Genomic DNA, 14,183 nt, shown 5'->3' on the forward strand with positions numbered 1-14,183 from the left:
CTTTCTTGGTGCAAGATGGTTCATATGTCATTTTTGCTTTTGTGCCTGACAAGTCTAACCTATTCATGCAAAAATAGATGGATATAGGGAGTTGCTCACATTTGTTGAGAAAGAGAATTCTTTTTTTATTATTATTATTTAATAAGAGCCCTCAGGGAGATGTGGGTCAACTGATTAAAGCTATCCACACTCTGTATGGTTTCCTGTCTCTCTTGTCTGTAAAACTTCAAAAATCTCTTTGAATTGACTGTGTGCATTGCAGTTTCTAGAGGACATGACATCTGAAGACACTCCTAAAATACAGTGCTTTGCAAGGCAAGTTTTTTTAGTTATACAAACTGGTATCAGTGAGAAAAAAAAAAAGAGAGAGAAAAAAAACGTTTTCGGAATTGCAGGGCTCCGTTCAGGTTCTTCAGATACTGTAGATAAGTCTAGCGGGGAGATGATACATGATAGGAGCAGAAAGTTTTAACTTTATTCTTTTCCAAGCACTCATTGTCTCCCATGTTTTGTGAGATTTATGAAACAAGGAAGATAAAATTACTCTGACTTTGGAGATGACAAAACATTAGGGTAAAATCTGATCTTGGTCCTGCTGATTCAGTGGGAAGAGACACATAAAGTGTTGGAGTTATTTTAAAGTACACCACGTTGGTGTAAATTTGTTCCTGATGAAGGTTGCAGAAGGAGAATGAAACTGTGCTGCATCACATACCCTCCTTCCTGAGAGTAAAACTCAGGAGATGGAGCTTTCGTGGCAGCTATCTCACACCTGCAGAAATCCTCTGTTGTGGGTGGTGAGTGATGTAAAAACCACAGCTGGTTTCAAAGTCAAGGTAACAGATTCTTTTGTATGCCTGCAGACAGCGTTAAAATAGGAGAAGGTGGAAGAGGAGGAGATAATGATAAAGACAATAAATGAACCTCCCTGACTACATTGAAAGTACAAGGGAAAACATCTCAGGTACAGATTATATGCCTTTATCTTACCAGTAAAGTTGGTGAAATACTTATTAGATGATGTTAAACATAATATTATTAAGTAAAAGTACACCTTTGTGTGTCATGCACTGTGATATCTGAAAAGTCGGTGTGTTAAGTTATGCTGCTGACTCTTTGAATTGTTCAGGGAATACAAGTTTCATTAAGGGACATTCAGCCCTTCTAAGTAGGTTCACAGTTTGTTCTGTTGTTTTTAAAAGCTCTTTCATCCAAACGATAAAATTTGTAACCCTTACCCCAAACTGCAATGTAAAGAATTTTCTCCTAGATGTGATGTTTGTCCCCCTCCACCATCTTTTATTAAGTGTAGGGTTAAATCTGTCTGGTATTTAGACACAGTATGAGATTGGACGTGTACCCTGATATGCAGCTTCTCCACTGGCAAAGGGGGATCAGGAGCAGTGGAAGATACACTGATAAACATGTTAAGAGAAGGCTCCAGTGTGGAATTAGTGGGGGTAGAAGGAGGAAGGTATAGGAAGACTCCAGACTTCCTACCCTGCCTCCTCTCCTTCCTCCTCCGTGAAGTGTACCCTGGTAGGATACTTGCTCCAGCCTCCAGTGTTGAAGTCATGACTCTGTGGCTTTTGCAGTCTTGATATCTGTTTCCACTTCCATGCCTTTTCCGTGTCTTCTCTCCCCAGCTCCACTCAGATCAGGGCTGTGTCTGTCCCTCAGCAGAGTTCAATGTAAGGATGTTTCCTCTGGCTTGCAGTCCTCCTGTTTATCTCTTGCTTGCACACCATGAGCAAACAATAAAATACACCAAGGGCATCATTCACTCAGCTGCAATAAACTTATGGCCAGAACAAAAGAGTTCCAACTCCAAATAATTTTCTTAAAGTTTAAATAGATAGGTATCAACTGCCTCTGTTTGGCTAATGCTTAACATAGACTTCTTTGGTCCTTTACGGTAGGAGAACAAAAGCATGTCATGTCACCATGCCTGTGTCACAGGGACACATTACACCCACCTCAAAAAGAATTCTGCCCTAATCAGATGTACTCTTTCTGTTAATGATTGCAGTGCTGGCATGCAATATTCTCTCAACCCATTTTAAGACTGGGTTAGAGGTATTTTCACCTTCCCTGAGGAGCTGGATCAAGGCTTGTCAGCAGCATGCAAAAAAATAGAGCATCCACAGCCTGCAAATAAAGAAATCTGCAGTGGTAACAGGATCTCTAGAGGGCTCTGAATGATGTTTTTGATGCTGCTGGCAGGAGCCATCATTTTCCTTCAATGGCATCAGAAAAAAGAGACAGCAGTTGGTGTTGGGACTTGTAAGCAGTGGGGCTGTGGTCATTCTTAGGCCATTCAGCCTTCTCTGGTTGGGTCCAAAGCTGTAGTGACATCAATCTGAGATAAAAAACTTTTTTTGCACAGTGCCCAGCTTCTTCTCTATTATATTTATGCAGATATAAAGTAACTACACAGAAGCTCATGGAGTTATTCCAGATGTATTTCCCTTGAGGTTTACACAGCTGTTCTTCCATGGATATTACCCTCAGCACCTTCTGATCTCCATTTTGTGGATGTGTTTATGTGCATCAGGTGCTCCAGATCATCACTCAGTATGATTTCAATTAGCTCTTTGTCTTTGATAGAGTTACACTGGTTTTCAGGAGCTTCAAAATACAAGAGAAGGAGAACATGAAAATTCTTTTCCTCCAGCTGCTCTGATGAAAAAGCATTATCAAAAAATGGGAAGCTGGTGTTCATGCAAAAAGAGATCAAATTCCAGATCCAATCTTCATCTGTATTGTAAAGCCCCTTCCTTTCAGATATAAGCACTTTTTCTCCAGTTTCATGTGATTTGTCTTTGTCATCATAAAGCGCGTGACTCAAGAGAAACAAGAGGACAAGATAAAGAGGAGATTAAGATGCAGCTTGGTAGTTGTGTCTTAACAGGTGATGACTTTAACATCAGATTGAAGGTGGCATTATTCCGCTTTGTGGTAATGTTTATTTTGGCCTCAGGCCATCCCTGAGACACAAACCTAAATTCTGCACTGTGTAAACCATCTTTATTCTTTTGTTACAAATTCCATGAATGAATTCAAGCAACATTTGATGGACCATATCACACAACTGGACTACCACTGCAGGAAAGAGGTAAGGTTTGTAGCAAATTTCTAGGACACAAAGGTCTTTAGACCACTAACACTATCTAATCATCAAGACTTACTAATTACTTGCATGGGACTGTCAGGCTTCATGTCATTTTGACAGTAGAAGGTAAGATATTTCTTGTACTGGAGGAAGAGAAAAACATTTTCTTCCAGCTAGCCATCATTGCAGCTGTCTGTCTGGGTTAAAGCCAGAAGTGTTTCATCTGGGTGCTAACATAAGTTCAAACAACCTCCCCGTGTTTAATCAAGCATCAAGCTATTGTCCTTGTGTGCCTTAGAATACCTGAGGGGTTTGGGCTCCTGCTTTCTTTAATTTTTAATAATTACATTTAACTTTGAAGTAACACACAATAACTATGATTAAAACGATTGTTCTGCTCAGCTGGAATGATTTCTGATCATGCCCTAGCACAATGCGGCAAGATTTGAAATGTAAATACGTGGGAGTGAAGATATGTTCTTTCACTATTTATTTATTTTTTTATTTCCACTGGAATAAAACAAAAATACTTTATAAAAACACAACCTGAGGTCAAATGCAAGTCCAAAATTTTTCATAAGTATTACATCTTGCTGGTGATGAGTGCAATCTACCTGTGGTGGTAGTTTCAGTTTTGGCACTTAAATCCTGGATTAGGAGTGAAAAATTAATAAATTAGCTGTTTGCTTCAGCGAACTGTTCTCTCCCTCTTCTCCCTTCTCATTCTGCTTCTGTGTTGTTATCATTCTTCAGCCTCTTTGGGTTCTTGGTACTTTTTGTTATTTTTGCTTATGTTTATTTTAACTATTGAAGCATTTTATGCTAAGATATAAGCATACTGTAATGACATTTCAAATCTGTTTTGGCTATGTGTTTTCTTGAGAGAGTAGTGGTTGATTGAAATATTGACACAAACATTTTATGAATGAAACTATCAGAACTGTTACAATGGAGGACTGTTATCAAACTGTCAAAGTTCTTGATATTTCCAGTGTGACTTTTATCAGTAAAATTTTCATTGACTTGCCAATATGGTTGTTATAACCAAATTATATATGTTTCAGGGCATATATCTAATTTGTCTCACATTAAATCAAACTAGAATAAGTACTAAATATCAGGGTGATGGAGGTTGAGAAGTTTTGGAGACAAAAATCTTTAATTTGCTGACACTGAGTTGCTTCTGTCAGAAATTTTAATATGCTTTCTAATATATGTATATATATATAAAGTGATGTTCCATCTTCGTACCTACTATGTTGTCCATATAAAGTACAAAAGGTGTAAAAGTGTATTCTGCAAAACTATGGAACGAGCTTTCCGTAGGGCAATAGCCAAAGTGATGAACAGGCAATTGTGGCAAGTAATCTGCTGTTTTTTTGGGGGATCTTTTACTCGTACCTCTTGTTGGCAAGGAGGGTAAGTTGGGTGGGTGAGTCAGCTTCAAGAACCCATTTTCATAGAAAAAGAAGGGACAGTAACAGGAAGATAGGCTTGAATTCATGCAGGGAGGTGGCCAAGGCCTTTGTGAAGTCCTTCCATCACTGAGACAGATTAATACTACCTTCAAATGCTGATCATTCTTGGAAACAACCAAGCTACCCAACAATTAGTAGCTTAGTTGATAATTATAACGTGGGTTTAGTTTTACAAAGTGTGGGTTTACAGGTTTGATTTATAACATGTTGGCCTTTCCAAAGAACTTGGGAAAGTGCAGCACCAAATACACGTAAGCCAGCCAAAGTACTTTGGTTAACTGTGGTACAATCCTCTCTATTCTACCTGGATAATTGACTTTGTCTTCAGCTACGTGCTCAGGCATGAGTACAAAATGGAGAAGCAATTTTAAAGCTTCAGGTAGTGGAATAAAAGCCTACCCTAAGGAATCCTGAGTTTAACAGATATGTGATTAAGCTCATGTTTTGATTTACATCAGTAGATGGAAGGTGGTAGCCCACAAAAACAAGCTTTGCTGTGATTTACATTTCTCCAAGCATGATAGAATTGGTCAGGTTTCATCATGTGGTTCTTCATGTTTTCCACATAATTGTGAATAATATATAGCATCCTCTCAGTCAAACTGTGAATCTCTTCTGTTTTGTCAGCTCTAGATCAGAGTAGTGTCTTACCTTAATTCAAAGCACGAAATGAGAAAAATGCAATAGTATGAAAGGAAAGTTTATTTTAGTGCAAACCAAATAAAAAATGTATGCTTAAACCCACAAACGAACCAAGTAGTAGTACAGAGGTTAGAAAAATGTTTGCATATATCTACAGACACCTTAGAGAATTATTTTACAAAGGTATATTGCCATCTAGTGCTAAACTCTCATCTGTTCGCTGTACTTTGAGCTAGTGCATTTGCAGTAGATTCCTGACTGACACTTTTATGAGAATCATCAGAAATTCAGTGATATATTGAGAAATGCAGAATAGCAGGACCACAGCCAGATATTAAGAATGCATGACCCCACTTCCAAATTTACATAAAGGTTAAGTTCAATGATTTTTCACTTCTACAGTCAGGGTTGCTGCCAATATAAATTTTCTGTCCAGAAAGAGAGAGTTTGTTAAAGTCGGTTCTTGTTTCAACATTGATATAAGTAATGAAAAAAGTTTGTTTTTTTTTTTTTTTTAAATATATACTTGTAATATTAACCCTTAGAAAAATTCTCTTTGTACATTTCATTTGTATAGGCACAAGAATTCAACATCTTCATAGAGAGAGATGAGCCTCAATTAATTTTACGAAGTAAGAGAATTTGATTAACCCAGCCTGATCTTTCTGGTCAATGTAGCTTCTTCTCTTTTTACATGTAGGCAAAGAGTTTGGCTGATTTTATTGCACGTTCTTTGCCTCTTGTCAGTAGTGGTCTAATGTAATTACTTTCAAGACGTCTCTTTAACTTCATTATCACCTCATGAAGCAAAGTGTATCTATATCTACACCCTGCTGTTTAATGTTTAGCTTCCTGGAAACAATATTTCATGATGTATTTAAAGGCTCAGTATGGCTTGATCGGTCTCTAAATTGTTAAATATTCTATTGGAAATCTATATTTTACTGTAGTCACTGCATTACAAATACCAAGTTTTGATAATGACATAGGCCGTCTTGGTGATTTTGGAAAAATTGCAAGTAAATGCAGTTTGGGGACTGATATGAATTATTTCCCTTTGGGGGGAAAAAAAAGGAAAGGGAGAGATCTCATTGCAGATACCAGAATGCATTTCTAACTGATTTACCATCCTCCAAAACTATGAGACAAGCACAATGTTCTGGAACTGACTTGTTTTTTTTATAAATGCTTCAGAATTATTTCAGAAGTGACACTACTATGGAGTTAAATCAGCAGAACATTGTTGATATGCCTTCTCTGGTATCATCTCATCTCCCAGAGACATATAGTAGAAGGACCTGTGTGACTTTTATTTCATGGAGTTCTACATTTGCTCAGTGGTTAAAATTTAAAAGTACAACTCCCCAAAATATGAACTAAACTCTGCTGCTTTATGTATAGTGTATAATACACAGTCCTGTTCACGTAGTCTGGTTACACATATTGAATATTCACTAAACCAAAACCACTATGAACTGGTGACCTTCGAACTTCTGGCCTCTTAAGCGATGGCATCTTAAACAGGACATCTTAACATCATAAGCCACCTCTGACATGAGATTTGTTTGTTTATGCACAGAGGCATAAAGTCCCCTACTAGAAGGGATTTATAAGCGTATTACGAAGAATGTATATTTTTTCCTTGCTTAAATACATACTAGAGCAGAAAGAAGCAAAAGAAGTGAGAAAATATCAGGCAATGCTTATGAACACTGAAATGTCCTGTCTTTTGAAAAAGCAAGACAAAAAGCATATTTCTAATACAAAACATCCTGGTACTTCTGCCTGTTCATAAGACTTCATAAGGCCCTGTACCAAGTGTGGTCAGGAATTGGAATGGGCTGCTTAAAGAAGTGGTGGAGTCACCATCCCTGGAGGTATTTAAGAGATGTGTGGATGTGACGCTTAGGGGCATGGTTTAGTGGTGGACTTGATAGTGTTAGATGATGATTGGATTTGATGGACTTAAGGATCTTTTCCAACCTAAATGATTCTATGATTCTATAATTTCTAACAAGCCAGCTCCAACAAGACTCAAACATTATGTCTTGATGTACAAAGGAGTGTGGGAGACCTGTGGCTTTCCATGGCTCTGATCAGAACAACAAGAAAATTTTACTGAATGTTTACTCTTTGAAACAAAATGACTGTAAGTGGGAAGTCTCTTGGAGGAATGTGAAGTCTGGCTTGCAGTTCTGACTAGGCAACTGTTTATTTTACTGTTATCAAATTTCTTTCAAAAACTAAGGGCAGTATTATAATGCTACATGCAAATACATTTTCCACCTCTGTTCTTCAGGAAAGAAGAATTCTTTTCACTGTATTCCTTTCTATTGAATACTAAGAAAGACAAAGTGAAAACCAAAATGAAACTCTGTATATGAGATACACTGAAGAGGTTAAAAGTTTTTTATATCTTTTTCAGAGCTCTTGAAATTTGAATGTTCATGTTCACCACCATTTAAAGTCTGAAAGATGTAGGGCTGTTTAGAGTAAAGAAGACATGACAATAGCTTTCACATATTTAAAGGCTGCAACTAAGAGGAAAGTAATAAACTTGCCTGTGCTGGGCAAGGAAAAAAAAAAAAACAACACACAAACTGGAATTGCAGAGAGGCAGGCTTAGCTTATACATTAGCAAAACTAAAAATAACCAGAGTGAAGCACTGCCTATGGAAACTGAAATTTCCATCATTTAAGATGTTTGAAAGTGAGTTATGTGACTTTCCAATAAACAAATAGTTACACATCTGCTGCGTAGAATTGGAAATAGGCTAGATTGTCTCTTGGTGTCCCTTTCACTTCCATTTTTCACTAATTTTATGATTTCAAAACACAAATGCCTTGGCATGTACTATTCACTAATTCTTAGTCTGAGGGAGCTGATGTTCTTTTGGGACTGAAAACTCTTGCAATTGAAAACTTTTGTATTTGGTCTGGGCAGCATAAAATAGTTATATTCTGCTATATTTAGAGACAACTCAAAAGCACCATCTCCTGTGTGCTTTTAATTTCTATGCATTGCACAGTAATGTTTTTTGTCTCTTTCTAATTAACAAAGTTCAGTTTAAAAAAATGAGTTAATTTTCACCTGCTTAATATTTACCTCTATTCTGGCATAGTACTGTAGAATATTTGAAGGTGATGAGTTGGTTGAAGGCAATGAGGCCAAATTCAAAGTATAGCCCAGTTGCTAACTCCTCCCCATTATGATACAGATAAGAGATTACATTCCCTGCAGACATTTTTTTTTTTGAGTTGTTTTAATGAAGAATATTGTGGATGCTTCTGCAGAAATGAGTTTTCTCCTCAAACCACTTAACAATTCCACTTACTTGTGTTTTGCCAAACACTCTAAGTGTTTTCCATAACTAAAGCTTCTGCAGTCAAATTGTAAAAGATGACAGCATGATAAGAAGAAATCTAGATAATTGTGCATAGTGTGGACTTCGTGCCCATCAACTCCATGTGACAGCTGGTCCTCAAAGGTATGACTGTCTCTAATGCCTACTAGCTGTTGATTTCGATACTGTCAGGCTTCTGGGATAACTGATATTTAGCCTTAGTCAGAAAATGGCAGGAGACTGGACAAACTGTATGTGGAGTAAGCTGTAACATTCTGGAGAAATTACTTTTTTGACTGAAGCCCTGAACTGATTTGCAGACACCTGGCTGGAGTTTAAGACCACAGTTGGTTTCCTGTTTGATTTCTGATGTGAGCTTTTCGAGGCAGTGGAAGCAGGGTCATGGGGCCTGGGAAGAGTACGGGCATGCTGCCTGAATGTGCAGGGATGGGATCAGGAAAGGCTGTGATTGCAGTGCAGAGGCTGCTCCTGTTGACACGGAGCTAAGCTTAGCTGCCTGAGAAGCCCAGTGAATGAGCTGAGTCAGGGTGCTGTGACACTGTGACTGAGATCCCTCCATGCTCCAGTCTCGCTAGCTTGTTACTGCTGCAGTTTCAGTCTATCCAGAAGCTAGATCTGTTACTACTGATGAGATACTTTCTTTGTTTAGAGGAAGAAAAGTAGGAAGCATGCCTGCTTCATCTTCCATTTTTTTTCCCTGATTATGCATTGCTTGCATTTTAACCCAATATTAAACTTTTCTGTAATTACCATTTTTTAAAAGCTCAGACTGGTGACTTTTCTGAATAGGTCCTCTACAGTAGTGCTCAGAAAGCAATCTCTCACTTAGATGTCCTGAGCATTAGCTGACGATCAGATCATAAAGAAATGTATTCCCCTAGTATGCAATTACATAATTAGAGGCCATTTTTTTTTGTTTTTGTTTTGTTTTTATATATACATTTTTGTGGTCTACTGTTACCAGGCAATGCTGAATTTTAAGCTAGATTGCACTGTTTTATGCTGATCTTCACTGCCGAGATCCTTCTACTGGGAGATCAATTTCTGCTTCTACTCACAGGGTAAGCACTCGTGTTAGCACTACGTATAAGACTGTGTGTTACAACAGCCATTGAATTCACTTGTTAGAAATGTCACACTGAAAGTCCCCAGCATACCTCTGTAAATGAAAACCTGAGTTAGTATGAAGATGTTAAGCATGAGAAATAATCATGTTAGGAAAGGTCAGACATTTCAACTGTATTGTTAAATCAAACAGATAACCCTTATCTCCGTAAATGCTGACTCTAACTTTCTTCCCACTTCAGGGAATCCACGGATGTGTGGATATATGATCCTGAAACTGCATCTTTGTTCTTATCTCTACTGCCTTTATGCATAAACATTTCCCTGCCTCCCCTAGTAACACTTATTTCAAGGACAGACACTAGTGTGTAGGTAATAGAGTTCAAAGCGGCAACACCTTTTACCGCTTACACAGAGATGAACAAACCTGCTGCCTATACAACCTTATTCTCTATTCTCAGAAAGGGGGAAAACCCTTTGGATTTCAAGCCTACAGACCTCAGGCTGAGATGCAGTTCAGCCTCTGGCTTCTTTCCAATAGAACTGCCTGGAAAGCAACACTTGGAGGTTTAAGAGTGGAGAAGGTGCAACTTTGACTCCCTGTGAGTCACGGCCTGAGATTTTCCTGTGGCTGTAGGCTGTATAGCTCAGAGACCTGAGGGCAGAGGGAGCTCTGGGAGTGTTTCAGAGGGAAGGAACAGCTCCTCACACCTTAGCATCACACACTTTGCTGTAAGAAGAGGTAGCCTGAATATGCAGCTGGAAGGCATGCTTTCTCAGCACTCTTTGCACCAGAAGTTCATGCTGGTTCGTTTCTTAACATAGTCAGGGGTTTGGATAAACCTTCACCCCTAGTGCTCATTGCTGCCGACGAAAGGTGGTGGTTTTGACCTGGGAGCTTTTTTTTGGTAAGCATAATATTGATTCCTGGAAAGAAAAAGGAAGTTGTCTGATCCTCAGGACCAAAAATAATAATGTCCTTTATGTGAACACAGTCCTGCTGCATTAAGAAATGTCAGTCACATCAGCAGTGTGAAAGTACCCTGGAAACTGTGACATATCCCACTGTTAAGCTATGGGAAAACTGTAACACCTCATACTCAAGGGAGGAAGGCAGTTAAAGAAATGGCTGTTCTAATAGCCAAGGATTTAAGCAAACGAAAGTTCCTTACAAACACTTCTTCATGACATTCTGGCCACAGGAATGATGAACAGTGCATATGGGATAGACTGCCACAGTGAAACAGAAATCATAACAGCTGTTTAACAAGGAAGCAGGGTCCCATAACCTCATTTTCAGAGGAAGAACTCCAGTTAAATGGTAAAAAATTTGAGTAGGGATATCTACAGACTATTCATTTACCTCTGCAAACAGTTACAAGGTGGGGTTGGAGGGCCCCAATGTGCATATGAGATTTGTCTGCTATAAAATTGCTGCGTAGAGACAGTTTGTGCAGTGCTTGAGATACGTTACTCTTTGTGTCTCTCAAGGAATCATTAATAGAAACTAGATAAGAGTAAAGCTCCTGAATTAGCTGTTCATCTTTATAGTATGTCTGATCTCTGCTACTATTTTTTTCTCTAATTTTCAAGTAATACTAGATGTATCCAGCAAAACTAATCTGACAATAGTTTCTATTTACAGCTGGTAACAAAGGTATTTCTTTTCTGAGACATGCCTGTACTGTTTTTGACTGGTATGTTGACCACAACACCAGTATTACTTGGAAAACTGAGGACCTTATTTGGAAAATAAAGATGGAATGGAATATAAAAAAAATAAATATATGCTGTAGTCAAACAGCACATTTGTTGTATTCTGCCTCTGTCTTAACAACTGTTTCTAATCACTTCTCTGACTCAGCTGTAATCTCTATATTCATACATGCTTGTGTGTGCCCAGACACACACATACATAGAAATGCATTCAAACTGTTGGTCTCCACTAGTCCCAGTGACCTTACTTGCAAGAAATTATAAATCGTTATCATATGTTTCTCTGCACCAGAGCATACTTCCTTGCATGCTTCAGACTCTGACATCTCTGATCTGTAAAATGTGTTGGTTGTTTTCTGCTGGGTTTGTCCCTTGAGGAACATGGGACTGTCTTTAATGTTCTTTTGCCGTGTAAAGAGAGCCAGTCTGTGCTGTTCTTGAACTCCAGTGAAAGTGAGGCTGTGGAATATCAAATGTGAGTCTTCTCTCTTTCTGATAATTGCATTGTGCAATCCCAAAATTAATATTTACCTTGTGTATTTTGTAAGAATCACAAGTTAATTAGCCAATGCATAATTCAGTGTATTAATTTTCAAGTTCTGAAAAACATGCATTTTCTGCTGTAGAGCCTTATAGTTACATTAAGGCATAGAATATCTTCCCTGGGCACGTAGAGATGTGAAAGGTATAGTCTATTCTGCAGTGACAACAGCCTTCCACAAGGCCAGCTCCTTACCCCCTTCTAAAACCCTCGATCAGGAAATACTGCTGATGTAGACAGTCAAACGTTCTGATAATATGGGTTGTGGCTATAAAAATGTAACTGGGATTCTTCCTGTAAATACGAGATGTTCCTGCATGTGAGTGAGGGAAAAGAATGGATGAATAAGTAGGAACAAATACCTCTGAAGTGCTACCCCTTTCCAAAGTCTTCGCCATTGAAACATTTGTGATTTCATGTGGTATGTGATCCCTTTTCCCCCTGTCGAATGGGATCCATCCAACAATCTGATCTCATTCACAATGCCTCTGTAGTCACCTTCAGTATCTTGTAGCCTATTTTGTGTTAGTACAATATACAATGCATTTCCCAAAGCACCAACTTGTGATTGCTTTTCAGACAAGATGTATGTTCTATCAAAAAGAAAGGATGGTTTCCGGGAGGTAAAGGGGAAATAAATAGCATCAGTGTTGTCTGCTAGATGCTTCTGCATGGGCCTTTTATCCCCACCAAGCCCTATGCACGTTTCACATCAGCTCTGGTTTGTACCTGCAGTAACCAACCTGTGTTTGTGTAACTAAACACAACACCCAGTAAAGCTTCCAAGCCATTGTACCTTGAACTATCCCCCTTTTGAAATCCACTTGATACAAAATGACCCACCTCTTTCTGCAGCTATTGTGCTGCTAACTTTCCATTACATTCTTTGAAAGCTGCAGCTGCCTGTACAGTACCTCTGCAAGCCAGCGTGGCCTGAGGACAACGTGAGGCTCAGGAGGTTACCTTTGTACAAATCAGTGGCATTACCTATCCAGTCTCTGACTTTGTGGTGAAATATATGTTGTATTTAAGAGCAGGTCCTGTCTTCCATTCTCCCCTCTTGGCATGCCATGTTTTACAGTCTACTGCAATGACATTTCTGGTTCTTGCCTTCAGTTTCGCGGCTGATGAACTCAACAGGTTTCTCCGTCATGTAAGCCAGTTTTATGCATAAAATGAAGCTAACCAATTTTCAGCCACAGGAGTGAACCGCACCAGACATTGTGCCTTCATTCTTTCTCAGGTTTGGAATATAAACTCTCATATCATCTGAGTGTACGTATCTAGTCAGTAGTATTGGTTGATAACTTGAGGGCAGAGGAAATGGATGCACAGCACTTTGGTATTTTCAGGCAATATTTGTGGAGAAAACAGAATAAGCTGAGCGAATTTTTATTGTTAAACTCCAAGCAGGGACAGAATTAAGCAGGAAAACCCTGCCAAATTTTGCTTCTCTTTGTAAATCTTTACAAAAGTTGTGAAGTTGAGGTATCCAGACAATGAACAACCAGAAAAGGTAGTCCTCCACCACAGACTACAGTCTTTTTAAAAAGTGTAGCAAGACTCTCAACACTTCAGGCTGAGGGGACTGTAAATGATACAAGATGGTCCAGATTTGTCAGCTTCCACTACACAATCTTTGCCTCTAACTAATGTTGAGGTTCTTTCCTCGTGTAAGTACAGCTTTAAGGTCTCTTGCTGGGTTCTTGCTTATTTCTTTATATTCACAAAAGACACTCCAATGCTTCCTAGCTCATACTTGGCTGCCATTTGGAAATATCTCTGCTTCACTGAGCTGTGTTATCTGCATTCATCATGTTTCAAAGTCTTTTTTATCTTTGTTTATTGATCTTATTAGCATATTTTTGCAGCTGAAAACCATCAAACAATTACTGTGTGGTGTGATTTCTGTGCTTTAGAAATGGTCTCTCCTTAGTGAATAGCAATACACTGTTTGTCCTTGGTTTTGAAGCATTAGCCAACTGGTAGCTCAGCAGCCCCTGTACTGTATTTTTAGTTGGGTGGTAGCATAACGGCCCAGAGATAATTTTCAAGCTTCCCAACAGTTACAAACTTAAACTTTCTCTCTTGAGAGGGGAAATAACTGATTCAGGTTGTAAGTAAATGCAATTTTAATTAAACAAATATCGGGTTGGTCCTCCCCTTTGTACTCCTCTGAACAGAAGCCTGGAAAGGGCTGTAAGCGCTGCAATTCTACAACATTCCTACAGGAGATTTTGAAAAGCTTTTCAATTGGTAGTTAC

The 14,183-nt window shown here is 38.7% G+C and overlaps 1 protein-coding gene across 1 annotated transcript in view; it reads left to right on the forward strand.

The window, feature by feature from the left end:
- The first annotated feature begins 2,629 nt into the window (after positions 1-2,629).
- The window catches only part of CPNE4 (copine 4), a 293,591-nt gene continuing 282,037 nt past the window's right edge, over positions 2,630-14,183 (forward strand). The window contains exon 1 of the mRNA XM_083825879.1: positions 2,630-3,115. The gene's annotated coding sequence lies outside the window, so the exon portion shown is untranslated. The remainder of the gene's footprint in view (positions 3,116-14,183) is intronic.

Source organism: Anser anser (genome assembly GCF_964211835.1).
Source record: "Anser anser genome assembly, chromosome: 2".
NCBI classification, from domain to species: Eukaryota; Metazoa; Chordata; class Aves; order Anseriformes; family Anatidae; genus Anser; species Anser anser.